Consider the following 27,184-nt stretch of genomic DNA (forward strand, 5'->3'; position numbering starts at 1 on the left):
GAGGTCACCCGCTCTCCGAAAGGGGCGGGGCCTAGAGGAGACCGGAGCCGATCCTAATGAGAGGGGGCTCAGAGGTCAATGAAAACTCCCAGCGGACCCTGCGAGGCGCGGAAAGCGCCGAGAGGCCCCTCTTGCCCCGTTGCATTCTGGGAAGCGTAGTTCCCACCCCGCGCTGCGATCCAGGCACCTCCTACGAGGTTCGGCACCCGGCCGGTAGTTCCGGCCCCGGCGCCCCGCATACCGAAGGGACGCGCGGGCTGAATAGAGCCGTACTGGCCACTGGAGGCCAGGCCGGGCCCAGCCTCGGCTCGACGTATAACAACGGTACTGTGAGCTCTTCTCTTCAGCCCCCGGCCTCCAGATCCCAATTTTGTAACGAGGACAGGAACTGAATGTCCCCAAGACTGGACTCTGCCTCCCCGAACTCCAGGCCCAGACAACGAAGCGCTAACGCTCCAGTGCCGCGGGTTGTTAGAGCCCCTGCGCGCAGTGCTGGCCACAAACTGACCACACAAGACTTGAACCCCACAGTACAGGCTGCGGGACTCAGCATGCTTTGCTCACCTCCATTTTAAGCTCGTACTGTATTTTTTCAGAATCAAATCCTTCTTCTCTACCCTTTCTTACCCTATTGGGAGCTCCTAGATAGCAATGCCGTAAATATAATAACAGCTAACACTTACATAGTGCTTCTGTGCCAGACACTGTCCCAAGAGTTTTATCGGTATTAATTCATTTAATCCTTTCAACTCTGAGGGAGGAATTGTCCCCATTTTATAGGTGACCATATTTATTTTTATATCCCCTGCATCAGTGGCAGGTCCTAGAATGAATGATTTTATAAGAGGGCCATAGGTACAGTGATCAGGCTGCAAAGAGAACTTGTCTGTAGACAGCATGTTCAGAGCCAACGCTCTGCTTTACACTGTATATTTAATTTAGGTGTCTGGCGGAGATTATGACCCTTACCTCTGCTTAGGGCCAGCCATTAAATTCATTAAATGAAGTGGTTTGTTTTTTTTTTCTTTTTTAAAAGTTTATTTTGAGAGAGCTAGAGAGAGTGTGAGCAGGGGAGGGGCAGAGAGAGGGATTGTCAGCGTTGTCAGCACAGAGCTGGACTGACAAGGGGCTCTAACTCTTGAAACTGTAAGATCATGACCTGAGCCAAAATCAAGAGTCAGATGCTCAACCCACTGATCCACACAGGCATCCCTAAATTGTTTCTTTAAAAAGCTTTTGCTTTCAAAGATTTGTACTATACAAATAATACAAAATAACTATAGCCTTAGAAAATACAGATAGCACAATTTAAAATATGTGTAATTTTACCACCATCAAAGACACAACTGTCAACATTTTAAGTTTTTTGCATGTTTGTGCATTGTAACTATACAATCAATATTTGTTTCAGAGACAAATAAAGGAATGGAAAGCTCCCCCTCCTTGTCTGAGCAGACATTGCCTAAATGAGATCAGCCCAAGTGGATTAACATACTGAAGCATTTCCACCAGCGAGTCCAAGTACTGGAATAAAAACATGATGTCAGAAATGTGAAATTGAAGCAAAAGGAAAAGCATAACATCACCAAACCCTTTCCCCCATTCACCTCGGCATGTTCTCCAAAATCCAGGAGGAGCAATAGGGGAAGGGAAGAAGCCTGCACTGAACTGACAGGTCTGAGTTCCAATATGATTCTGCTTTGAGGCAAGTCACTTTTTGCTCATTCGTTCCGTCTCAGACGGAAATTGAGCCTGCCAATTTGCCAGATCCAAAACAGGGTCAGTGTTTCTCTGGACATTTGCCTGAAGTGTCCTTCTCACCTCCATTGTCACTTCAATCAGCAAACATCCACCCTTTCCAAGAAAGCTCTACTCTCAGACATCCTAACTGATATATTCCCCTGGTATCATCCACCATCCAGGCACCATATGTTCACATTTGTTTCTGTGATTATGTAATCAGGTGTGTCTACCCAAATGACTATAAACTTAAAAGGATAGGGACTTTGCCTTCTTTCCCCCTTATAGTACCAGCCAGTGCTTGGCTCAGGGGACTCCTCAGTACATGCTACAAAGAAAAAGTGGGATCTCTGTGGGGGGAAAAAATACAAAAGAAAAAGTATGAATGCTTTGAGTGTTTAAGAAGGGAATCTGATCTTATCTAGTATGTCCTTGAGGAAATATCCAGAAGGATAAGCCCTTAGGAGGTGCGAGAGAGTGTTCTGGGCAGAGGGATAGGCCCTAAGCAAAGGCTCTGAGGCTGGAAGGAGTCCCCTGTGCTTAGCAGAGAACAATGGGAGAAGAGGCTGAGGAAGGCTCAGACTCTTGCAGAACTTGGACTTTATCTCAAGGGCTACGGGGTTTACATTTACATTAAAAAAAAATTTTTTTTAAACATTTATTTATTTCAGAGAGCTAGAAATGCCCCTACGTTTGCATTTTAAGAAGATAACCCTGGCTGCAGAGTGTGGAATTGATTTCAGAGCAGCAGTGGTAGAGCTGGGGAGACTAGTTTGGGGGGGATCACAAGGTCCTGCTGTGAGATGGTGGCAACTGGGGAGGAGGTGATGCAGAGGGGAAGAAGTGGGCCTCCTGACAGAGGTGGTTCCTGACAGAGGTGGGCCACACTGTTTCTCTCAGTGAGATGTCCCAGCAGGGTTCCAGTCTCCTCCCTGCCACTCCTTGGCAACCACAGAAACTTGACTTTATTTATTTATTTTTAAATGTGTATTTATTTATTTTGGAGAGAGAAAGCACATTGTGGGGGCTGGGGGGAGAGGACAGAGAGAGAGAAGAGAGAATCCTAAGCAGGGTCCATGCTGTCAGCTCAGAGCCCAACTTGGGGCTCGAACTCACAAACTGTGAGATCATGATGTGATCTGAAACCAAGAGTCAGCCACTTAACAGAGGGAGTGACCCAAGCAGAAACTTGGCCTTTAAATCTGCATTAGGTATTGGAGTGCCCTATTCATTTTGTTTGGAGAAGGGATTTCCCTTGTTAGAAACAAACACGAAGTCCAAATAATTTCCCATCAATTTATCAGACTTCATTTCTTTGGAAAAAGAAACATTCCTTTTCTGATTTAATGTTTTACATGTGCCCATTCTCCTTTATCCCAACTGTACTGGTAGCAGGTTTGGGTTTATTTGCAGGAGCCTTCCAGAGGCTGGAAGGATTCAGTTTAAACTAAGAGGGAGGGTCAGAACTAACAGAGCTTTCCAAGGTGAAATGAGCTATTTAGGAGGCTGTATAACCAGTGTCTTAGATGCTGTCAGGTGAGGAGTACCTACAATCAGAGGTTCCCATGTTCTGGTTCTACATCACAATCATCTGGGGATTTATTTGTTGAGTAGATCATCCGTTTATATGGTCCAAATTCAAGTGGTGCCCAAAAAGGCCTAGAATAAATCTTCTTATCCCTGTCCCAGCTACCCTGTTTTCTTTCCTGTTGATCACCACTGTGGCCAGGTTTGGTTTTTTTTTTTTTTGTATCTCTTGGAGTCTGTGTCTATGCTAACAAGCATATATTCTCCAAAATATACTTTTTAAAAAAATGTTTATTTATTTTTGAGAGAGAAGAAAAAAAACATGAGCAGGGGAGGGGCAGAGAGAGAGAGAGAGAGACAGAATCTGAAGTAGGCTCCTTCTTCACTGCCAGCACAGAGCCTGATGTAGGGCTCAAACTCACGAACTGCAAGACCATGACCTGAGCTGAAGTCTGATGCTCAACTGACTGAACATTTCCTGCCTCTCCCATATACACTTTTGATTTTTCACAGACAGTGATGTGTTATAAACATTGTCCTGAACATTGCTTTTTACTACTTTATATTATCTTGGAGTTGGTTCATTATTACAGAGAGTTCCTTATTTTTGTTTTTTTTTAATGGCCACCAATTTGGGGAGCTTTTTTGAAAATACAGATCCTCTGGTCTCCCTTAGATATTTTGATTTTGCAGTTTCAGTGTGGGGCCCTGCCTGGAATTAGTACACTCAGAAAGCTCCCTGAATTGTTCCGATACACAGCCAGGTTGGGGAACCACTGAGCTATATGGATTTTAAGGACATTGAGGACCACACACATTATTTTAATACATAATTTGTATTTGTACTGTGTTGTGCTGGGTAACAAGTTTTGCAGGATGATATTCTGAGCACAGGCCACGTCTTGTCCCATGGCTAGATGTTTGCTCTAAAATGACAGACTTTTCTAGCAGGAGCCCCTCCATTTTTTCATGGCTGCTTCCTGAACTGTTTCACCCACTCCTACTGCTTCTTCAGCTTTATTCCCAAGTTCCTGTCTCCAGTAGGAATCTCCCAGCTGAGTTCCAGCCCCTCATCTGAATCCACCTAGAATGGCCCACTGGCAATTCAGCTCCACTCCCCTCAAGTTCACATCCCTTTCCTTTAAAACCTATTACCCTCCCCAGTGCCCTTGGCAGGAAATGGCACCATCATCTTCTAGTTCTTCCTCCCCACTGTGCCCTGGTCTATCTGGACTCCCATCCCCTGGCCCCAAGTGATTTTGTAAATGCAAATCTGATCTCTTCCTCCCACCCGCTGCTCAAAACCCTTCCTGTACCTCCCATATCACTTAAAGCAGGGGCTTCCATACATTTTAGACCCTCGGTCCAGAAGACACATTGCAAAAAGTTTCCATTGCATCATTTATTCATACTACATGCAATACAGCGATTTTCTATTTTATTTTATGTCACTTAAAAAAAAATCCTGGTTACGAGGATTAATGTCAAAATGTTATGGTCGCCTACAACCTATAATTTGAAAAGCAACAGTGACAGGCTGAAGCCCAAAACATGTGGCCCAGGACACCAGATCCTTTACTGTGAGGCACCCTCCTCTCCTGCTCCATCTCCTTTTTCCCTCACAAGCACCCCAGCGCTAGCCAGACACTATTTAGGCCTCGCTGCTATGGCAGATCCCAAGGTCCAATGGTGCCCTCCCCTGCCCAGTAGCACTATTTCAAATATTTTCCTCCGTTAAATCTGAAAAATTTCTCCCCTCTGCTTCTGTTCAGGGCGCTTAATACTTGGTTCAGCATCCCTATTCTTGTATTCATGCCTTCAACAAATATTTATTTATTGCTTACTAGGACAAACCCAGGGTTTGAAATAAAATGCCGGCAATCTCTACCCTCAGGGGGCTTACAATAATGGGATCATCACCATGATAATTGTTGCCCTTGGTGCAGGGTTGGTAGGACCTGGAGGAGGGGAGGAGATGGAGATGGGGAAGGCTGGAGGAGGTGGGGCACTTCCCAAAGGAGATTAGAGCTGCTGCCGAAGCTGGAAGGCTGGCATAGTTCTTGGCGTATGTCCCCGGAAAAGGGGAATTTGGGGTGGGGTGAGGTAGGGTGCTTTCTAAGGAGGAGGAGGAGCCCTCAGAAGCTAGGAGGTACAACAGCACTTCTTGGGAACTATTTCTGAGTTGCTCTAGCCAAGTCTTAGAATGGGCACAAGGGAGTGTTTGTGAGGGATCCAAGTGGGAGGAAGGAGTCAGCTCTTAGGACCTAGAGCTTGCCAAAGGGTTGGGCCTGTGGACAGTGGAGGGTGCAGATGGTGAGTGATAATGGGATCAGGGTGGGTCAGTGGGGAGAGTGGAGAAGCCTGCAAGGTGGGGGCTGTCCAAACAGTTCTGTTGAGAAAAGGTGATATCCTGAGCCAAGGCTGGGGCTTTAGCAATAGGAGGAAGGGAGTGACCTTGGGAAGGAGGTAGAGCTCATTGGATTTTGATAACTGAGAGTTGAGGGGGGAAGGGGGAGGAAGGAGTCTAGAATGATTCCTAGGTAATGACTTAAGCAACTGGGTGGATGGTAACTATTTCAACAATAGGCAGCACAGTTCTTGGAGGAATTTGATGAGTTTCATTTTGTGCTTGTGTACTATATGGGCTTGGCACTCAGGAGAGAGATTTGGGGTTCATTAGCATGAGCATGATAAGTCCATTGAAGGTGTGCAAAGAGTGTTTTGGAAACCGTGTCTTGGGAGCACCAGAGTTGAAGAACTGGGTGTGTAGCAGGGGAGGTCTGTGAAGGTGGGGCTGGGGAAGGAACCACAAGGGAGGGAGTGGCCAGTCCATGGTTGAGATGTGCCCTGAAGGGAGTCATGGAAGGTGGCCAAATGGAGGTCTTGGTCATGTTGAGTGGGTGAGAAAGGTGGGAGGTAAGGAAGTAGCCACAGGAAGGCTCTGGGAAGGTAAGAGATGGCACAGAAGGTACAGTGTGGCCCATAAGCACATCAAAGAGCACTTAAATGTCCAAGGCTTCATTATCATTTTAGCCCCAAGCACAGAACGACCCAAATGCCTACCAACAATAGAATGGGTAAATGGGGGTTCTCACATACAGCAATAAAAGGAAAGAACTACCCACAATATGGCTGAATCTCAGAATCCATATTGAACATAAGCCAGATGCAGAAGAGGGCATGCTGTTGATTCCGCTGATATGCAATGTTGAAAAAATAGAAGTCCAGGGACACCTGGGTGGCTCCCTAGGTTAAGCGTCTGATTTTGGCTCAGGTCATGATCTCAGGGTTCTTGAGTTCAAGCCCCGCATTGGGCTCTGTGCTGACAGCTCAGAGCCTGGAGCCTGCTTCAGATTCTGTGTCTCCTTCTCTGCCCCTCCCCTGCTCACACTCTGTCTCTCTCTCCAAAATAAATAAATATTAAAAAATAAAAAAAAAAATAGAAATCCTACTTTTTAATCTTTGGTGGTAGAAGTGAGGGTACTGGTTGTCTGGGGAGGAGGGGGTCTGGGGGGTAACTGGAAGGGGATGCAAGGAAAACTTTTGGGAACAGGTCAAATGGTTTCTTAAGCTGGGTGCTAGTAGCGTGAATGCGTTCACCCTGTGGCAATTCATTGAGCTGCATGCTCCTGATTTGTTCACTTTTCTGTGTAAATGGTATATATCGGTGAAATGTTTATTAATAATAAAATTGTTAATATATATATATATATATATATACATATAAATATATAAATATAATGGGGTACCTGGGTGGCTCAGTAGGTTAAGCATCTGACTCTTGGTTTCCGCTCAGGTCATGATTTCACGGTTTCGTGGGTTCAGGCCCTGTTTTGGGCTCTGCACTGACAGCTCAGAGCCTGCTTGGGTTTCTATCTCTCTCCCTCTCTATCTGTCCCTCCCCCGCCTGCACTGTCTGTGTGTGTCTCTGTCAAAATAAATAAATGAACTTAAAAAATTATATAGGTAAATATAAAAATAGGAAATAAAACCTTCCCTTGATACACCACTTTCCCTTCCAGCTATATTCTTTCCCTTCACAGTTAAACTAAAAAAAGGAGTAATTTCTCTCTTCCCATTTTGCCTTGAACCCACTCCAATCAGACTTTCATCCTCTCCACTCTGTGGAAATGGCATATGGCAAGTTTTTCAGGGAATCTTCATTTTGCTGAATCTAGTGACCAATGCGTGCGCCTTGTCTTATTCTGTCCAGAAACTGTCCATTACAACACTGGATACAGCTGACTACTCCCTTCTAGAAATGTTTACTTCACTTGTTACAGGACACTATTCTCCAGATTTCCCTCCTACCTCAAATTGCTCCTAAAAAGAGAGGCTCTAGAGAGGTCATGATAGAAGGAGCCATTTGGACCCTTAAAGGTGGGAACTGGGTGTAGAGAGAGAGTGCCTAGGGCCTCCTGGGTAAGCCAGAAGCTCTTACGCAGCCGGTGTGTGGAACCTGGCTAACGGTGATGAGGAATGTGTGGGGAATGGATGAAGACTAAGAATATGAGTTTTACCCTGAAGGTAGCGGGTTTAGAAAGGGCCTCTGAGAAACTGTCATTCCTCTCGCCTTCCCCCATGGAAGATGGACTGGACTTATGGCTTGGTGGGAGTGGGGGCGGGGGGGGGGGCAGTGAGGCAGGTCCCTAGGGTCCTGTTTTTTTCCCGAAAAGGTTGAGGACTTGTTTTCTGCCACTCTTCTCCCTGGTGGTCATAGGCATAACACCCGAGGAAGCCGCCAGAGGGCGCTTGTTTCCCAGGAGAATATTCTCTGGGAAAAAAATTGAGTGTTGCTGGCAAAAGAGGCAGCTATAATTAGAGCGACTTGGGCTGGAAGTTAAGCACGTGTGAAAATCCAAATGCACCCCAATTGCTGGGGATTGTTTCCAGAGCCTTTTGAAAGGTGGGGCCTGCTCAGGGCCAGGAGCCCCAAACTTATGTTGTTGGTCTCAGCTTGTCCTTTATCTTGTGTCAACCTCTTGACTACTCTTGATCTCAGTTTTACCCTCAAGGAAATGGGAGGGATGATTCCTGCTCAGCCTATCACACAGAGGCATTAGCAAGAGAGAACAAAGTAAATAGTGTAAATACTTTTCAGAAATTTGAAATGAAGTGTACTGGAGAAAAGCAGGGAACTGCTGATCCTCTCTGTCCCCCATCCTGCCCCTGTGCTAATGCTGAATGTGTGACGGTACAGTTGAAACCTCTTACAAGGGGTGCCTGGGTGGTTCTGTCGGTTAAGTGTACGACTCTGGCTTCTGCTCAGGTCACGATCTTATGGTTTGTGAGATCAAGTCCCAGGGGTGGCACAGTGCAGAGCCTGCTTGGAATTCTCTCCTCTCTCTGCCCTTCTCCTGCGCTCTATCTCAAAATAAATAAATAAACTTTAAAAAACAACAACAAACAAAAAAAAAACACTTAAAAGCATAAAGTTGAACAAAAATCAAAATGGCTGCACTAATGCTTTAGCAAAACTTCATTTTAATTTTTTTTTTTTTTAACATTTATTTATTGTTGAGAGACAGAGCACAAACAGGGGAGGGGCAGAGAGAGAGGCAGGCACAGACTCTCTAGCAGGCTCCAGGCTCTGAGCTGTCAGCACAGAACCCAGTATGGGGCTTGATCCCAGGAACTGTGAGATCCCAGGAACTGTGAGATCGTGACCTGAGCCAAAGTCAGAAGCTTAACTGACTGAGCCACCCAGGTGCCCCAGCAAAGGTTCATTTTATTTAAAAAAAAATTTTTTTTTTTTTCTTTTCTTTTTTTTTTCAACGTTTATTTTTTTATTTTTGGGACAGAGAGAGACAGAGCATGAACGGGGGAGGGACAGAGAGAGAGGGAGACACAGAATCGGAAACAGGCTCCAGGCTCCGAGCCATCAGCCCAGAGCCCGACGCGGGGCTCGAACTCACGGACCGTGAGATCGTGACCTGGCTGAAGTCGGACGCTTAACCGACTGCGCCACCCAGGCGCCCCAAAAAAAAATTTTTTTTTAATGTTTATTTATTTTTGAGAGAGACAGAGACAGAATGCAAGTGGGTTAGGGGCAGAGAGAGGGAGACACAGAATCCGAAGCAGGCTCCAGGCTCTGAGCCGTCAGCACAGAGCCCAATGTGGGGCTCGAACCCACAGAGCTGTGAGATCATGACCTGAGCCAAAGTCAGGCGCTCAACCGACTGAGCCACCCAGGCACCCCAGCAAAGCTTCATTTTAAAGTAATCTTATCCTTCTCTTCTGCAGACCTCCCCTCCTCCCTTCTTGACCTTTTAAAAAATTATTTTATTTTATCTTATTTTATTTTATTTTATTTTATTTTATTTTATTTTATTATTTCATTTCATTATTTCATTTTATTTCATTTCATTTCAGTATTTATTTTGAGGCGGGTGGACAGAGAGAGAGGGAGAGAGAATCCCAAGCAGACTCTGGGGCTCGATCCCACGGAATCGTGAGATCATGACCTGAGCCAAAACCAAGAGTCAGGCACCAACTGAGCCACCCAGGCACCCACCCCTATTTTTAAGTTTTATTTACTTTCTTTGGTAATCTCTACACCCAGTGTGGGGCTTGAACTCAGAACCCTGAGATCAAGGGTCACATGCTCCACTGACTAAGCCAGCTAGGTACCCCCCTTCCTGGCCTTTTGTTGCAGGAACTCCATCCTGAGGACATGACAAAGGAGGGTGGCAGCAGGTACACGATCCCAGTGGAAACTGGACAGATCCTGTATTTCCCTATAACCCCAGCCACTTCCTCTGGGCAGGCTTGCAGTTTTGAAGGCCTTAGCCTGCTGCAGCCTCCTTTGCCTGCCAAAGCAAAAAGCAGCTGTTCCTCTTTATCCCAAACTTTGTCTCCATGTTTTGTATTTCGGCTCCAGAGCACAGAGATCATTTTTCAACAACACACTCATGTGCACTACTGTGTGTGAGTACCCAGTGCTGGACATTTGAGACAGGTGATTCCCCAGCAGGTAGAGGTGATGAGGCCTGAGGTCAGAAGCAGCGGGCAGGGAATGGAGGACACTAGGGCAATAGGGAGTCATAGTAGGTTCTAGCGCAGTGGGAAGGCTTTATTCCAAAGGGCCAAGTTTTCTTGTGAGCTTTCCTGGGGTCATCCCTCTAGAAGTCAGAGGTCCTGGGTAGCAGCTGATCTCTTCTTACAGCTTGCACTGGATGCTGTGCCCGCCCCTGCCCCCGACCTCTAATACACTGAGAGGAAACACTCTGTGCTGGTATCTGGAGGCAGCTAGAGACCAACAAGCTGGACCTGTGGTATCACTGCCCTGTCCCAGTCTTTCTCAATCCCTGGGCCTCTAGGAGGTGAAATTGTTCCCGTGGCTCCCTCCATCCTGGTTGAGTTAGAACACCTTGCACCATCCGCCCACTAGCTGATTGACAAATGGTCACATTAGGCAAGGTGTTGTGTGTGTGTGGTGGTGGGGGAATTGCAAGTGGGAGGATGGGGCTGGGTTTCCAGGACCTATCCCTTTCTAGCCCTGAGCAATGCCTGCCCTAGAGGGAATTTGATTGGACCCCTGATCCTTTAAGCCTAAAATCCAGACTCTAAGGCCTGCCCCAGCCCTTCCAGGATGTTTCTGACTTCTGTGAAAAAAGGAGCAAATTTGAGGAAATTGGGATTAATCAGAGCGAAACAGGTTCCTTTTCTGCAAGACTCTTCAGAGCCTTTAAGAAGTTAATGTGTATTGTGAGTATCCAAGAACCAGCAAGGGAGGTTTTATGTAGTTATTTGAACGAGGGATGCTTTTCATAGAGAATCTTGCATGACCACTGTTTCATGGAACACACTCTGAGCCGTGTGGCCCCCACATTCATTTCACACATGAGGAAACAGAAACACAGAGGAGAGAGGGGCTTGCCCTCAGCCCCAGGTTGGTGGGCTCTGCTCTGAGTACGACCTGGGTCTCCCTTTCCTGGGAACACTCAGAGCCTTCCCAAGTGGGCAGGGAGGGGGTACCGTAGAACTACCCTTCTTCCTCAGTCAGCCCTTTCTCCCATCTCTAGATGGGCTCAAGGGCCAGCTCATGTGAGCCAGGGCTGTGCTGTCACAGAGAGCTGAGGAGAGAGAACAACGCTCTTTCCTGGAAAGGCGTGCCCACACATTGCCAGCACTTATCTCCCCACTCTACAACTTTTATTTTATTTTATTTTTAAAAATGTTTTAATTAATTAATTAATTAATTAATTTTTTATTTATTTTTGAGAGAGAGAGAGAGGGACAGAGTGTGAGTGGGGGAGGGGCAGAGAGAGAGACACAGAATCCAAAGCAGGCTCCAGACTCTGAGCTGTGAGCACAGAGCCCGACGTGGGGCTCAAACTCAGGAACCGCGAGATCATGCCCTGGGCCGAAGTCGGACGCTTAACTGCCTGACTGAACCACCCAGGTACCCCTAAATATTTTATTTTTTTAAAGTGATCTCTACACTCAGTGTGGGGGGTCGAACTCACAACCCAGAGATCAAGAGTCACGTGCTCTACCGACTCAGCCAGCCAGGTGCCCCCTTACCCTACAACTTTTAAAATAGTGGCATAAATTCATAATTTTAAGATTAATGATACGAGTTCTGACAAATATTTACAAGTGTGTAACCACCACCACAGTCAAGATGTGGAACATTTTCATTGCCCCAAAGCATTCCCTCGAGCCCCTTTGTAGTCAATCTCTTCTTCCCAACCCTGGCCCCTGGCAGCTACCGGTATACTTCCTACCACTATAGTTTTGCCTCTTCTGGAAATTTCATGTGAATAGAATCATACAGTAGGTGATCTTTGGTATCTGGCTTCCTTCACCGAACATAATGTCTGTGAGGTTTATTTGTGATGAGTATGCTGGCATTTCTTTCCTTTTTACTTGTCAGTAGCATTCCGTTGTGTGGGTGTTCCAGTTTGATGGGCCTGCTAATGGCCGTTTGGCTTGTTTCTGGTTTTTGACTATTATTAATAAAGTTGCTATGTGCATTCTCATACAAGTTTTTGTGTGGAGGTATGTTCCTATTTTTTTTAAGTTCATTTATTTTGAGAGAGAAGGAGCGCGCACATGGGAGCAAGCGTAGGAAGGGCAGAAAGAGGGGGAGACTGAGGATCCGAAGTCGGCTCCGCGCTGACGGTACAGAGCCTGACAGGGGTCTCAAACTCATGAACTACGAGATCATGACCTGGGCTGAAGTTGGATGCTTAACCGACTAAGCCACCCAGACGCCCTCTTTTTTTTTTTTTTTTTTTTTTAAGTAGGCTCTACATCCAGTGTGGAGCTTGAACTCACAATTGTGAGATCAAGAGTTGTGTGCTCTACCGACTGAGCCAGCCAGGTGCCCCACATTCTTGATGGTAAACACCCAGAAGTGGAATTTCTGGGTTGTATGATAAGTGTCAGAGCTTACCTTTTTCAAAATGATTCCTGGTTGTCCTGCTCCCGTCACCCACAGAGGGGAGTGGTGGGGGTGAGAGGGTGGGCTGAGGCTGGGAGAGGCTAAGGAGTAACCTGGGCCTCAGCCCTACTTCCATCTGTCTCTGAGTAGCTTGGTGTCTTGGGTGAGTTGCTCCGTCCTGCCCTGGGCCGGCCTCACTTTACTCATTTGTGAAATGATAATAGCATCACAACCCTTCCTGTCTGCCCCAGAGTGTGTTCTGGGGGTGAAAGGAGATGAGCAGGGGATCTCTCTGGAAGCTTTGAGGGGCCTGTACTCTGAGGGATGGAGCAGAGGTCAGTGGTGCTTATAAGACAGAATGTGGTCCTGGAAGAGAGCTCTTTTTCTCTCAAGTCCACGTGGACTTGACAAGAGCCAGTTTCTGTGAATCTTGAGTGATTCCTTTTGGCCCTGAACTGAGTGGGCATGGGCTAATATTTTTTTGGGTTCTCAAAGGCCATCCATTTGCCATAAACACCTTGGAATATGGAGCTATAAAGGAGGAAGACCATTGTGCAAGGAGACCAAGGAAAAAGGTATCTCTGCTACTGTCCTATACACATGTGGCTACTTAAATTTAAAATAATGAAAATTAGGGGCCACTGGGTGGCTCAGTCAGTTGAGTGTTCGACTCTTGATTTCGGCTCAGGTCATGATCTCACAGTTCATGAGTTCAAGCCCCGCATTGGAATCTGTGCTGACAGTGTGGAGCCTGCTTGGGATTCTGTCTCTCTCCCTCTTTCTCTGCCCCTCCCCCACTCTCTCTCCATGTTTCTCTCGAAATAAATAAAGGTAAATTAAAAAAATAAAACTTACTTAATGACAATTAAATTAAGAAATCAGTTGATGCTACACTAGCCACCTTTCAAGTGCTTAATAGCCATGTGTGGTTAATGGCTACCACATTGGATAGCACAGACATAATATATTTCCTTGATCACAGAAAGTTCTAATGGACAGCCTGATTGAGCCCCCAAGATCTTTCCTTTGGGAGGGTCAGTATTGTTATACCATATGGTAGACTGAGGCAGGCCCCATAAAGGTCAGCTGGCTTATATAGAAAAGGATCCCAGTAGTTTCAGTGGGCAGAGTTCATCTCGAGAGAGCTGACTACACAGGGACCCTGTGGTTGGCCGGTGGGGGTGATGGCCCCTGAGATGGACAGGCAGACATGGTGAGGGCCTTGCAGAGGTAGGGTTCAGGCAGTGTGGAAAAGGAGGTGACCGGGTGGAGCAGATGTTGGGGGGGATGGTTTGCAAGTGGGAAGATGTGGTAGTTCCATTTAAGGCGTGGGCAGTGGGCCTTCTGCAGATTGTGAGGAGGCTGGGGAGCATCAGAGACTCCAGGAGAAATGAGCTAGGCCTAGTGAGACCATCTCCTTGGCCAAAGCCCCACAAGGGAAAATTGTGGCCACTGCCTGCTCTGAGTCCAGCTGTCTTCAGGAAGGCAGCCCTCTGCTGGGTGATCTCAGCAGGACTCTCAAAGGTCAGTGTTGTGTGCAGGTCTCAGCCTATCAATGAACAATGTTGTGTCTGGACCAGCCCTTGTGGTTCTTATCATGACAGCAAGATGCCCTTCAGCAGAACCGTCGGGAAACTTTGAAAAAAAACAAAGGTTTATTACTTATGAGACCTGGAAATTACATGACACACTTGGGGCCACACAGCGAGGTTGTAGGGAGAGAGAGAGAGAGAGAGAGCATGAGAGAGAGCTAGCAAGAGGCTGGGGTTCTGCTTTTATTGGGGTAGAGAATGGGGGCCTAGGGTTTCTGAGGCTCATTCTCTATTGCTGAATTTAAAATATAAGAACAGAGGGGCACTTAGGTGGCTCAAATGGTTGAGTGTCTGACTTTTGATTTTGGCTCAGGTCATGATCCCAGGGTCGTGAAACTGAGCCCTGCATCAGGCTCCTTGCTAAGTGTGGAGCCTACTTAAAATTCTCTCTGTCTGTCTGTCTGTCTCTCTCTCCCACCCTCCCTCCCTCCCTCCCTCTCTCTCTCTTTCCTTCTGCTCCTCTCCCCTGCTTGCAGTCTCTGTCTCTAAAATAATAAATAAACAGACAAACAAACAAACAAAATATAAGAGGAGGAATTTAAAGCATGGAAAGAGGAAAAGCAAGTAGCCCAAATGGACAGTTATCAAAATCTACCAAGATCTCTAGAACAAAGAAGTGTCAGTGGAAGGGAGGTGGCCTGGTTTTTTATCTTGTGGTGTGGCTGGCCTTGTGTTTCTTCAAGGTAGCCATCTGGAATGGATGCCTCTTTAAAGTGGATTCCTAGGTAATCAAAGCTTAAATCAGGTACTTGCATTACAAAAAAGAAAGAAAAAACAAAAAAACACCACCACCAATGGTCAGGGTTAACACCACAGCCCACCCTGTAATGCCAAGGCATCAGAGTCAATGGTGAAGACGTTAACTGCCTGGGTAGCTGATGAACTAAAAATCAGGGGTCATAACTCAGAAAGCACACATCTAAATAGGATTATAGTAGCAAATTTTATAATAATTATACAGGCAGTAGTCTGAAATCCAGTCTGTAACCACGTCTCAAGCTTGAAGGGTCTTGCCAAGAGCCATGAAAGCAAGTCAGTGATCTTGGGAGCCCTGGGAATCTGCATAAGGATTTGGGCAATATTGTGGAAATGTTGATATTTTGGGCCATCCCGTGTCATAGGTTTGAAGCTGTCTTGAGTTGGTGGATTGGTCCATATCTTATTGAACCAGTCTCTTAGTCCTGAGAATAGGTCAGTTTAGTTAGAAGGTTGTGTTTATTTCAGGAAGTGGTGATACAGGTGGGTTCACCAAATTAGACCTATATTGAGCAAGCAAATGCCTACTTGACAAGAGGCATTTCTATGGAAATAACAACAACAATAGCAAATGGTTAATAATTGGAGCAGATTAATTATAATCCCAGGTTCTGAGTTCTGAAGGCAGCCAGTTGAGATGCTTTTAGGTGCTGGGCTTGAAGCATCTTCAGAGGGAGTGAGGGCAGGCAGTGGCAATCTGAATGATTTTCCTGGTTTGTAGTGTGAATGTCTCTGGAGATTTTTCTTTCTTTTTTAAAAAATTTCTTTAAAATTTCATTTATTTGAGAGACAGAGAAAGAGAGCACAAGTGGGGGAGATCTGGAGATCTTTCTGAGTGGCCCATAGTAACAGCAAGATTGTCCATATATGAGCTATTTTAATGATTTCTCTGAAGCTTATATCATGTACCATTTTAGCTTGTGTGCCTTTAAGAAAAGAACAGTTCTAGTTCTCAGTGAGTTCAACTCGGAAGGATGGGAGAAAAATTGGAAGCATTAGTCTGGAGACTTGCAGCCAGATATTGGAAGAAATAAGAAGAAATCCAGTCTAGTTTGCAGGTAGAAAAACCAAACTTCAAAGATACTTAACAGAACTAGAATCTAATATACACAAGTGTGTACTATAGTTTCTACTGTAATGTAACTTTTCTCTACAATCACCCCCATTTCTAGCAAAGATAAGCATAATAAGACTAATTTATTTGCAAATTAAGTCTAATTTCAATAAAATTGGCCTGATTATTTGCAAAAGTGCAGCAAGAACAGTGATTGACCTTATATGCTCTTTTAAGTCCGCTTTGCTGGAACTTTTCTCTCTTTTTTAAAGATTTTTAAATTTTATGGTTTATTATTACCATTTTTTAAAGTTGTATTTATTTAAGTAATCTCTACAGCCCACGTGGGGCTCGAACTCACAACCCTGAGTCACATGCTCTTCCAACTGAGCCAGCCAGGTGCCCCAAGATTTTTAAACTTTTAAGTAACCTCTACACCCAATGTGGGGTTCTAACTTAACAACCCTGAGATCAAGAGTCACATGCTCTACCAATCGAGCCAGCCAGGCGCTCCTGGAACTTTTCATAAGAAATCTCAGATTACCCTTTTAAAAGTCTCTCCAGGCTAAGAAGCCAAGCCAAGAATTTGCCGTCAGACTTCACCTGGAATACCTATAAATTGGGTGAATTCTTGTCTTCTTGATGTCCCCCAAATATCCTGACGTTCCTGGGCGTACCTGGAAGTGATTGCCCTTGCTCACTTGGTAAGGCTGCCTAGAACTTTGTAAGCAAGGTACCAGGCTGATTTTTCCAAATTTTATTGGCTCCATAAAGTCAGCCTTAGTTTCTTAAAGCTGTCTGGTCATGTCTGAATCTATATACATTTCTCTCAAATATAACATTGCAGTCAAAGTCTGGTAATATAACCAATATTTCCAAATGTGTCCTATTACAAGGAGAACAAATTCTGTATTTTTTTTAATTGAGAGAGGGAAGGCACAAGTGAGCGAGGGCAGAGAGAGAGAAAGAGAATCCCACGAGGGGCAGAGAGAGAGTGTGGGAGAAAGAAGTGAGGTTCATCTGATGCAAGGCTCCAGCTCATCCAATGTGGGACTTGACCTCATGAATGGTGAGATCATGACCTGAGCCGAAGTTAGATGCTTAACTGACCGAGTCACCCAGGTGCCCCTCCTTTTTTTTTTAATGTTTATTTTTGAGAGAGAGAGAGAGAGAGAGAGAGAGAGAGAGAGAGAGAACACAAGCAGGCTAGGGGCAGAGAGAGAGGGGGACAGAGAGCCTGATGCAGGCCTTGAATCCACAAACCTTGAGATCATGACATGAGCCCAAGTCAGATGCTTAACAGACCCAGCCATCCAGGCACCCTAAGGAGAACAGATTCTTGTTGAGCTTATGCAAATAACTATATTGCCATAAAAATAAGAATACTCAGAGTTTTCTAATTTTGGAATTATTGGGTAGGGAGAAAGAGTAGTTGTTTTCTCTTTGTTCATAAAGATATACTTTACCAAATTGCTGTAAGTCATATATAGCTTAAGAGAAGAGGTTTCTTTAAATCTGGAGACAGCAAAACATTAAAGAACCAGCAATGTTTCAAACAAAAAGTCATAAAAATTATAATCATCCTCATCTGTTCAGTTTCATGTAATTAATTCTTATTGATCTCGATCTTTTGTTAGCAGTTTTATGAAGCCATCAGTTTCTCCATTAGAGTTTTGAACATTTTTTTAAATGTTTTTATTTCTTTTTGAGAGAGAGAAAGTGCAAGCTGTGGAAGGGTCAGGGAGCGGGTGCAGGGAGGGGGGCGGGCAGAGGATCTAAAGTGGGGTCCGTGCTTACAGCAGAGAGCCTGAAACAGGGATTGAATTCAGAAACTTCGGGAGCCGAAGTCAGATGCTTAACGGATTGAGCCACCCAGTGCCCCTGAGTTCTGTACATTCTCATCTGTTCAATGGTAGGATCTGAATGTCATCACAAACCTGTACTTGTCAGAGTCCTTTCCGTGAATCTCACTGAAGATGAAGCACTTTTGCAAAAGCTTCAGAGTAAAACAATAGTTGTAACTAACAAAAGACTTAAAAATGGCCATGGTTAAAGATCTTATTAGAGTTCATTACAATGCACTTGACAATGAAATTTGGTTATTTCTGTGACATACAACATTTCAAGATGATATCTAGATTTATGACTGACAACATTTTGCCAGGATATATCAGAATTTTAGAAGTTTCATACAATTTCTCAAACACTTATATACTTATATAAACACAACATAAAGAAGATTTAATATTACTTCTTACTTGACAATGCTTCCCATTTAATATATCAAATATGTCTAATTATTTTAATGTATCTCTTTTTATAAGGAGAGAAAACAGATCTCTTTTTTTTAATTTCTTTTTTTTAATGTTTATTTATTTTTGAGACAGAGAGACAGAGCATGAACAGGGGAGGGTCAGAGAGAGAGGGAGACACAGAATCCGAAGCAGGCCCCAGGCTCTGAGCTGTCAGCACAAAGCCTGATGCGGGGCTCGAACTCACGGACCATGAGATCATGACCTGAGCCAAAGTCGGACACTTAACTGACTGAGCCACCCAGGCGCCCCAGAAAACAGATCTCTTAAGATGGTCCAGGGACCTTCTAGGTAAACTCAAAGTTAGTTTGAAGTCAACAAGTCTTCATTTGAAATTTGATTTTGGGGGGGAATTTGTAAAAAATATCAAAATTTTTGGATGCTTGATTAAATAGGATTATAAGTCACTGTGAAACAATACCTAGTTATACATTTTTCAAGTTTTTTTTTTTAATGTTTATTTATTTTTGAGAGAGAGAGAGAGAAAGACAGAGAGACAGAGCATGAGCAGGGGAGGGGCAGAGAGAGAGGGAGACACAGAATCCAAAGACAGGCGCCAGGCTTCAAGCTGTCAGCACTGATCAGTACAGAGCCCAACATGGAGCTGGAACTCACAAACCACGAGATCATGTCCTGAGCGGAAGTTGGGTGCTTAATCGGCTGAGCCACCCAGGCGCCCCTACTTAGTTATGCATTTAACCAAAATGACAGTAAAAGACTTTGTAGGCAAATATAAAAAGTTACATAATTGTAAAAAAAGACTTTAGTTCTTAGTAGGGAAGATTTAACTTTCTTAGGTAATCAAAGACTGGACAAAGACAACATGAAGCATAGGAAATTATTTTGAGAAAACACAAATTCCTTGCTTTCTAGCCAGATTACTTAAAAGGTAGAGAAAAACCTTTTGGGGCGCCTGGGTGGCTCAGTCGGTTGAGCCTCTGACTTCGGCTCAGGTCATGATCTCACGGTCCGTGAGTTCGAGCCCTGCGTCGGGCTCTGTGCCGACAGCTCAGAGCCTGGAGCCTGCTTCAGATTCTGTGTCTGCCTCTGTCTCTGAACCTCCCCCATTCATGCTCTGTCTCTCTCTGTCTCAAAAATAAATAAACATTAAAAAATTTAAAAAAAAGAAAAGAAAAACCTTTCACAATCTCTTATCAGAAGCAGAGCGATACTCAGAACTACATCCTTTTAGCAATGAAAGAAAGGCTCACAAGTATACTATTGCTATTAAAGCTTGTTTTAAAAATCCTTATAATAGCAAGTCAATTTTAGCCAACTTGACTACACAAGGGAAAATTCTTGCCAAATTTCTATACCATTTTGTTCTTTATGCTCCTTTTTCCCATTCTGAAATCACTAGCTTTACTTTAGGACAAAATTATTTTCATTTCCCTTAAAAATTCATCTCCATACCTCATACCTTGCTTACCCAAAAACACAGCCTATTTTCTTTGTATACAGAGATGTTCCCTTACTATTGCTAGTAGTTTTAGTTATACACATTACTTGGAATTCTTAATCCTTAGAAATCTGAATTTTAGGGAAAATCAAGAAGTACGCAATTGTGAACTAAAAAGTAAGCCATTATGATATGTTACAGCAGCATTCTTTAGATTGGTAACTTGATGAATACATTTCATAATGTCTAGAAACATACATTTCCCCATAGCATAATTTTTCAATGTGGCACAAGACATGTTTTCTAACAGGTCCAAATATCTTTAGTTCCTCTGTGATAAGAAGTCAAAAGTAAGTAAACCAAGACTTGTTTAGCAATTAAAGTTTCAGTATTTCATCTTATTTGGAAATGACATATTCAATGAATTCCCATGATATAATTATATCTCATAACTTAGCAAAATTCTGAAAGTGGAAATTACCAAAGATTTAGGAAACGTTGTTGTTTTTTTTAAGTTTATTTATTTTTGAGAGAGAGAGGAAGAGAGTGCAAGTTGGAGAGGCGCAGAGAGAGAGGGAGACCGTGGATCCCAAGCTGGCTCCACACTGCCAGCACAGAGCCCAACGTGGGGCTCAAACTCACGAACTGTGAGATCGTGAGATCATGACCTGAGCTGAAATCAAGAGATGGACGCTTAATTGACTGAGCCACCCAGGCACCCCTCATGGATTCTTTTCATAATAAGACTAGAAGAAAGAATCTCATAGTAGGTGGGATGGGGCTACTCCCAGGACCCACAGGGGACCCTTGCCTTTGTGTAGCTCCACTTTGTCAAGTGCATACTCCACCTGTTTCTGTCCGTTGCTCTTCCTCATGCAGACCCTGGCCCTTCAGGGGATCTGGTCTTTTCAAGTTGCTCACTGTCCTCCCCAGAGGCACTTCCTACATTTCATCTCTCTAGGTTTTCCTTTTCTTCCTCCTTCTTCTCTTCTTTTAATGATAAACATTGTTAAAGGATATATTTTTCGTATAAAAATTCAATCACAGTACAACTAAAATCTTTTTGACAGTTTACATCTCTGCCCCATTCATCCCAATCTCCACATTAGAAATAATCTTCATTCATCAAATGGGAGGATACCTGTCCTAATATTTTTCTAGATGTTTATATACCTTGATGAACATAAAGAAATAGGGGGTCTTATTTTTTTTTTTTTCAACGTTTTTTATTTATTTTTGGGACAGAGAGAGACAGAGCATGAATGGGGGAGGGGCAGAGAGAGAGGGAGACACAGAATCGGAAACAGGCTCCAGGCTCCGAGCCATCAGCCCAGAGCCTGAAGCGGGGCTCGAACTCACAGACCGCGAGATCGTGACCTGGCTGAAGTCGGACGCTTAACCGACTGCGCCACCCAGGCGCCCCTAGGGGGTCTTATTTTATAGGGGGTGATTGATGGTTTACATAAATGGAATCATCTGTGCATATTATTCTGCAGTTTGACTCTTCCCCTTAATGATTATATTGGAAAATTCCTACTTTTAATTGAAATATATGTATGAAAAATGCAGTAATCGAAAGTATACAGCTTGCTGAGTTTTTGCTAAGTGAACACATTTTTGTAACTGGTACCCAGAGTTCCCCTTGTTCCCCTTGTTCCCCTTCTCTATAACCATGACCCTGACTTTGAACTTCATAGACTAGTGGTGCCAGATTTTAAAATTTATAGAAAATAGAATCATATGGTATATACTCTTTTTTAAAAAATATTTATTTTGAGAGAGAGAGAGACAGAGCATAAGTCGGGAGGGGCAGAGAGAGAGAGGGAGACACAGAATCTGAAGCAGGCTCCAAGCTGTCAGCACAGAGCCTAATGCAGGGCTCAGACCCATGAACCATGAGATCATGACCTGAGCCGAAGTTGGACACTTAACCAACTGAGCCACCCAGGCACCCCTACTCTTTTTTTTTAATATATATATTTTTTACATTTATTTATTTTTGATAGAGTGAGATGGAGCGTGAGCGGGGGAGGGGCAGAGAGAGAGGGAGACACAGAATCCGAAGCAGGCTCCAGGCTCTGAGCTGTTAGCACACAGCCTGACATGGGCTCGAACCCACGAACCATGAGATCATGACCTGAGCTGAAGTCAGACACTTAACCGACTGAGCCACCTGGGCGCCCCTCCCCTACTCTTTTTTTAAAGTTTATTTATTTATTTTGAGAAAGAGAGAGAGGGAGAGAGAGCACGTGTGTGTGTGCACCAGTTGGCAGAGAGAGAGGGAAGAGACAGAATCCCAAGCAGGCTCCACGCCATCAGCACAGAGTCCTATGTGGGGCTCGAACTCACAAATTGTGAGATCATGACCTGAGTGGAAATGAAGAGTTGGACACTTAACTGACTGTGCCCCCCAGACACCCCAAATATATACTCTTTTGCATCCAGTTTCTTCGTGCATCATGATGTTTGTGAGAATCACCCATACTGTTGTATATAATTATAGTTTGTTCAGTTTTTTATTCCTGAGTAGTATTCCATTCTATGAATATACTACAATATAGTTATTCTTTTACTGTTGATGGCTATTTGGGTAGTTTCCAGCTCATCCTTTTTTATTTTTTATTAAAATTCTTTTTTTAAGATTTTATTTATTTTTTATTATTATTTTAAAAATATTTATCTTTGAGAGAGAGAAAGCAAGGGGAGGGGCAGAGAGAGGGGGACAGAGGATTGGAAGTAGGCTCTGTGCTGACAGGCTGACAGCAGTGAGCCTGATGTGGGGCTTGAATCCACGAACCATGGGATCATGACCTGAGCTGAAGTTGGATGCTCAACCAACTGAGCCACCCAGGTGCCCCTAAAGATTTTATTTTTAAGTAATCTTTACACTCAATGTGGAGCTCAAACTCACAACCCCGAGATCAAGAGTCACATGCTCTACTGACTGAGCCATCCAAGCACCTCTCTACTTCATTCTTCTTAAAATGGCTGCACTGTAGGCATAGAGTGGACATACCATTCCCCACGGACATGTTTGGATAATTTCTAGTTTCCCAACTAGTCCCAACAAAGCTTCAGTGAGCATCTTGGCTCATGCCTCCTCATGAACATCCTTGAATTCACATCCTTGAGGGAGGTCCTGAAAAGTGGGTCTCCAGGGGTCTTCAGTGGCCTGGGCTATATCAGGGCTTCTCCAAGTGAGCAGGTCCTAAGTGGCAGATGTGGAGGGGATCACTGCTAACCTCCTTCCCCCTCAGAAGGCAAGGAAGGCTCTATGGAGGTTGGGTCTCTGATCCCTCACCTCAAAGTCCATATGGAAGGAATTCCTCCATGGAGAAGAGAATGACCTTCCATGCAGGTATAATATTTTTTTATTTCATAGACAAGGAGGAGGTATAGCTGGTGAAAATCTTAAGTTCACATGGTTGGGCAGGGAACAGGATCAGAACCCAGGTCACTCAGCCCCAGCTCCTCCTAGTTCTCTTATACCACTTAGCTTCGATGGCTTAGAAATCCAGGGCTCCAGGGCTGGGTTGAAGGAGGTGTGTACACACAGGTGAGCCTGGGCTTTGTCCAAAGTTCAGGTTTTAAGTGCAGAGCATGATGGCAGAGAACAGCTGGCTCAACCAGACTGGGAGGGGGAATAGAGGAGGACTGGGAAAGGTGGGGGTCCAAAGTTGGGGATGAGGTAGTGATAACACTCTTGCACCAACCTCTGCGGAACCATCTGCTCCCATCTCCTGGGCTGGTATCCTTTACTGGGTTAGGAGTGGGCATGGGAAGCGTGCCTAGAGCCCAACCTGACCATCTCAGGGCTTAGCTACCACAGCCTCTGAGATCCTGACTCTACTCTCCTTTTGCTCTCTGCCTCCTTCTCCATCTCCAAGCAAGCACAGGGCCAAGGATATTGCAGGAAAATGGAGCCAGCATCCAGATGGACCAGTTCTGCAGCTTGGCTTCTCAGTTATGCCTGAGGCAAAGTGAGTTGGGTTCACACTCACTTGCTGCTGAGAGTGCCTACCAGGGCAGAATTTTCCCAAGAAAAGTCATAGCTAGTGAGAGGTAAACCAATGATTCAAACATACATCTTCCCGGCCCCAGAATCTAAGGTCCTGATCAACCCTTGGGGGTAGCTCCTCTCATTGGTGATAATAACAAAGCATCAGTATGGGCCAGCCACATTCCAAGTTCTTTATCTGCTTTGACTTCTTTATCAGACCTCATCCTTTCAACTACCTGAGGTCAGTACTTTCCAAGGCAATTTTACAAAGAGGGAAATGGAGGCACAGAGAAGTTGGGTAGCTACTTGCCCAAAAGAACACAGCAAGTAAGTGGCAGTGTGAGGACCTGAACTCGGGCACATTGGCTTCAACATCCATGCCCTAACCACTTTATGGCATGGTCTTCATCAGAACCCACTTCCCCAGAGCCCATCCCATCTGTTCTACCTCTGGGGAGCAGAGGATCCTCTTTTCTTTTCTTTTCTTTTCTTTTCTTTTCTTTTCTTTTCTTGTCTTGTCTTGTCTTGTCTTGTCTTGTCTTGTCTTGTCTCTTCTCCTTTTTTTCCTTTTCTTTCTTTCTTTGTTTCTTTCTTTGTTTCTTTCTTTGTTTCTTTCTTTCTTTCATTTTTAATTTTTTAGGTCTATTTATTTATTTTGAGAGACGGCGAGAGAGAGAATTCCAATCAGGCTTCTCACCATCAGCACAGAGCCCAATTCGAGGCTCGAACTCATGAACCGTGAGATCATGGCCTGAGCTGAAATCAAGAGTCTTATGGTTAACCAACTGAGTCACCCAGGTGTCCCTCTTTTTTTCTTTCTTTCTTTCTTTCTTTCTTTCTTTCTTTCTTTCTTTCTCTTTTCTTTTCTTTTCTTTTCTTTCTTCCAATTAGTTAACATACAGTATGATATTAGTTATTAGTATAATATGGTGATTCAACATTTCCATACATCACCTGCTCATCCCAAGTGCATTCCTTTAATATTTATTTATTTTTGAGAGAGAGAGAGAGAGAGAGAGAGCATGAATGGGGAGGGGCAGAGAGAGAGACACACACACACAGAATCCAAAGCAGGCTCCAGGCTCTGTGCTGTCAGCACAGAGCCTGATGCGGGGCTCAAACTTGCAAACTGTGAGATCATGACCTGAACCGAAGTTGGATGTTTAACCAACTGAGCCACCCCGGTGCCCCCACTGAATAATTTTCTGATGTGCCTTCTTTTAGTATCTTAACACTGCTCTATTTTTCAGACTAAGCAATTCACAGAATCTAGCAAGTGTATCAACCAAAACAGTTCTTCAAACATTTTATACCATTTATAGCACGTTACAGGAGTTGGTTTGAATATTTTGAAGACTTACGTGCGATTTTACTAGATCTGCTTTTATTTCTCTTTATAACCCATTTGAGCAGACATGGAAACATAATCTATTTTTTTTAAGTTTTATTTATTTTGAGAGAGAGGGAGAGAGAAGGAGAGAGAGCATGAGCAGGGGAGAGACAGAAGGAGAGAGACAATCCCAAGCAGGCTCGGCACCATCAGTGCAGAGCCCCATGTGGGACTTGAACTCACAAACTGTGAGATCATGACCTGAGCCGAAACCAAGAGTCAGGTGCTTAACTGCTTAACCTACTGAGCCACCCTGGTGCCCCAGAAACATAATCTAGAATGGTGAACCTGAAAGAGGGAGACAGAGAGAGGGAGGCTGAGGACACAGGGAAGGTTGGGGTCCCTGGAGGCCTGGCCCCTCTAACATTCTCAGACCCCATGACTCCACTCCTCCCCTCATCCCACAGCGTGACATGATATATGTTTTGGACAAGTCAGTAAATTTAGTCAACTGTGTGAATGGTTCATTTAGAAAATTAAAGTTTGGTCATTGACTCTAAGAGATTTTTTTTCTCCATTTGAATTTCTTTAAGTGTCCCTGATATCCCTCATGCCGTGAAATGTCCTAGCAAGGCTGTTCTGTCCTCGGTTCCCTTGGTGTTTGGGAATCCCCCCACTCCCTCAACCTTCTGACCCATCTACCTTCTCTGCCCTGCTCAGACTTCAAACAAGCCCTGTTTCCTGCTCTGAGTCCCCACTGAGTCTCTTGAGGACCATGGTTCCCTCCCCCCCTGCCCCATCACTGCTTCCAACACTTACTGTTCCCCTCTTGTCTCTTCACATGGCCCCTACTGGCCATTATGCCTTTGCCCAGGCTGTGTCCCTGGTCCTGGAGCTCTCTCTTTGAGTTCAGGATTACTCCCTCTGAGGTTCTTCCCCTGATGCTGTGGGCCTCTATAACTCTCTGGGGTAAAGGATAAAGAATAAAGCATCAACAGTAAGACCAGTTAGGGACAGTTTGTGTACTTTGGACCCCCAGGGAGTGGCTGGGAGAATTCCTTCTGGACCATTGGCAATTAAGGAGGGCATCTTGGGGAGGTGTGATTTTGGCTGACCTTGAGAGATGGACTGAGTTTAAATATGCTGTGGGGTGAACCAAGGACACGCAGGAAGGGCAGAGGCGAGACCTTAGCAAGGTTTACAGGTAGAGAAGCCAGTGTAGTGTTTCAAAATTTAGGGCCTTTATATGTAGGTGGGAAGAATAGGAAGTGAGGAGGGTGAAGAGGTTGGCACATGATGGACAACACTGAATGCCTGGCTAGAGGGCTAGACTTCGCCCCTGTGGTCCTGGGCTAGGGAGGTGACATGTGTAGTTCCACTCTTAATACTGTGCTCCTGGCAAACATTAAGAATCAATTAGAGGTACACCTGGAAGGTTCAGTCTGTAGAGCATGCAACTCTTGATCTCGGAATTGTGAGTTAGGGTTAAAAATAAATCTTAGGGACGCCTGGGTGGCTCAGTTGGTTAAGCGTCCGACTTCGGCTCAGGTCATGATCTCACGGTCTGTGGGTTCGAGCCCTGCATCGGGCTCTGTGCTGACAGCTCAGAGCCTGGAGCCTGCTTCCGATTCCGTGTCTCCCTCTCTCTCTGCCCCTCCCCTGCTCATGCTCTGTCTCTCTCTGTCGCAAAAATAAATAAAAACATTTAAAAAAATCTTAAAAACAACAAATTTAAAAAAAGAGTCAATTAGAATTACTTGTAATAACCAAAAAGTAGAAACAACTCAAATGTCCATCAATTGATATGTGGGTAAACAAAACGTGGTATAACCATAGAATGGAATATTATTTGGCTGTAGAAATGAAGTGTCGATACCACACTATGGATGAACCTTGAAAACATCATGCTAAATGAAAGAAACCAAACTGTTTATATGGAATGTTGAGAATAGGAAAATCCATAGAGACAGACAGTAAATTAGTGGTTGCCTAGGGCCGAGGGTGCAGCTTGGGGTGAAATGGGGAGTGACTGCCAACAGGGGGTTTCTTCTGGGGATAATGAAGATGTTTTAAAATGGACTGTGGT

General features: G+C 44.5%; 1 long non-coding RNA gene across 1 annotated transcript; it reads left to right on the forward strand.

The window, feature by feature from the left end:
• Positions 1 to 43: 43 nt before the first annotated feature.
• LOC144615714 (uncharacterized) lies at positions 44 to 23,899 on the forward strand. The gene is made up of 4 exons (XR_013554220.2): positions 44 to 324; positions 1,412 to 1,705; positions 13,151 to 13,230; positions 23,656 to 23,899. It is a non-coding gene; the product is annotated as an uncharacterized LOC144615714 (long non-coding RNA).
• Positions 23,900 to 27,184: the final 3,285 nt, after the last annotated feature.

Source organism: Panthera onca, chromosome A2 (assembly GCF_046562875.1).
Source record: "Panthera onca isolate mPanOnc1 chromosome A2, mPanOnc1 haplotype 2, whole genome shotgun sequence".
Classification (NCBI taxonomy): Eukaryota; Metazoa; Chordata; class Mammalia; order Carnivora; family Felidae; genus Panthera; species Panthera onca.